General features: G+C 41.6%; 1 protein-coding gene across 3 annotated transcripts in view; it reads right to left on the bottom strand.

The window, feature by feature from the left end:
• Selp (selectin P) overlaps positions 1 to 1,451 on the bottom strand; it is a 39,028-nt gene that overhangs the window by 3,205 nt on the left and 34,372 nt on the right. The window lies entirely within an intron of this gene.

Below are 1,451 nucleotides of genomic sequence, written 5' to 3'. Positions count from 1 at the left end.
AAAAAAAATCAACCATTTCTAACTCATGAGTTTATTTATTGTTAAATATTTAGGAAAATGAGTGGCTGATGGTCTTTTCTTAACCTTGAAATTGTCTCTAAAGTAAAGAACTTGGCAGTGGCCAATGGTTGGGAGTGGGGAAGGGCGAAAACAAGAGGAAATGATGGATTCCTACATAATTATGGAGATTAGGGCCTGGGCCCTAGGAACTCTTGCATCTACCTTCTGAAGTGGTTGAGCAAGTACAAAATTTTCATGGGGGGATTCTTTGTAGCTATTGACACCCCTCTGGTCAGTAAGCAGGGAATTGCTCTTTTCTACCATCTTAATCTTCCACTCGCAGAAGACTGTGTGAAGGTGCTTTGGAGAAACAGTTTCAGTGCCCTGATAGCTTTATGAACTGAAAGTGATAAGAGGAGGGAACAAGAGGCTCTGCCCATATGAAGTGAGATTAGGAATGACGCTTGTCAATAGAATGAGAACTCTGTGATGTTTTAACATAGCTCCTTCAGTTACCCAGATTTGAGCATCTGTTGTCCTTCAATGCCTAGCTTGCCTTCTATGAGGAGGGATGATAAGAAGTATATTCACTTAGAGACAAAAGTCTGTGAAGCCATTGATTTGAAGACATGTGGGCAAGTTATAGGCCCACATTAAGAAAAGCTGTTCCAAATTTAAGATCCGGCAAGTTCCTTCTTTTTATCCCCAGGCCAAAGTTCTTTTTCTGACCAACAGTATGGTAAAATTTCCCTGACAGCGAGTCTTTAGCTGTTTGATCACTTTCCTGCTTAAATCTGAGACACCCCCACAAGATCACAGGAGAGAAATTCTGGATGTATCCATCCGGTGCACCAGTGAAGCAGCTTTTCACCGTTCCAGGCTCATTTCCTGCCTCTTCTATGAGCCATACAAGTTTAGAAGCCCTAAGCTGCTGAGTAGCATTTTCTCAGCTATTTAACCTTTTCATGGCTTTCCGCATGCAATTTTCTGTTAAAAGTCTATTTACTCCCTCAACCCCACTACCTTGGTCAAACCCATTAATTTCGTCCAAGTCAAGCTTGAGAAATCTTTTTTGATTTGCAAACCTGATCTAGGAATCCCTGTTCTAAGTTCTGGTAGCATCTGAACTGCATTTTTGTTCTCACACAGTTACCACACTATGTACTGTTTTAACGTGTCTATCCTCCTGGGCTATAACTTCCTTAATCTCAGGTACCACCATTATGGGTCCCACTATCTGAAAGAGTTGGCCTATAAATGGATGTTGCATGGAGTGAGGGAGGGAGGGAAGGAAGCAAGGCACTTTTAAAATAAGTTCTGATGATTCCAGAGGTCCTCAAATGCCTCATCAGAATTTTAAGACAGGGATTTTGAAAACTACAATAAGGGATCGTGATACAGACAGTGGTAGAGTAGAGTAATGGCTCAGTATGCATAATGCCCTGGGTTTG

This window comes from Nannospalax galili, unplaced genomic scaffold (assembly GCF_000622305.1).
Source record: "Nannospalax galili isolate Female #2095 unplaced genomic scaffold, S.galili_v1.0 scaffold1189, whole genome shotgun sequence".
Classification (NCBI taxonomy): Eukaryota; Metazoa; Chordata; class Mammalia; order Rodentia; family Spalacidae; genus Nannospalax; species Nannospalax galili.
This window is presented reverse-complemented; position numbering and strand designations above follow the sequence as displayed.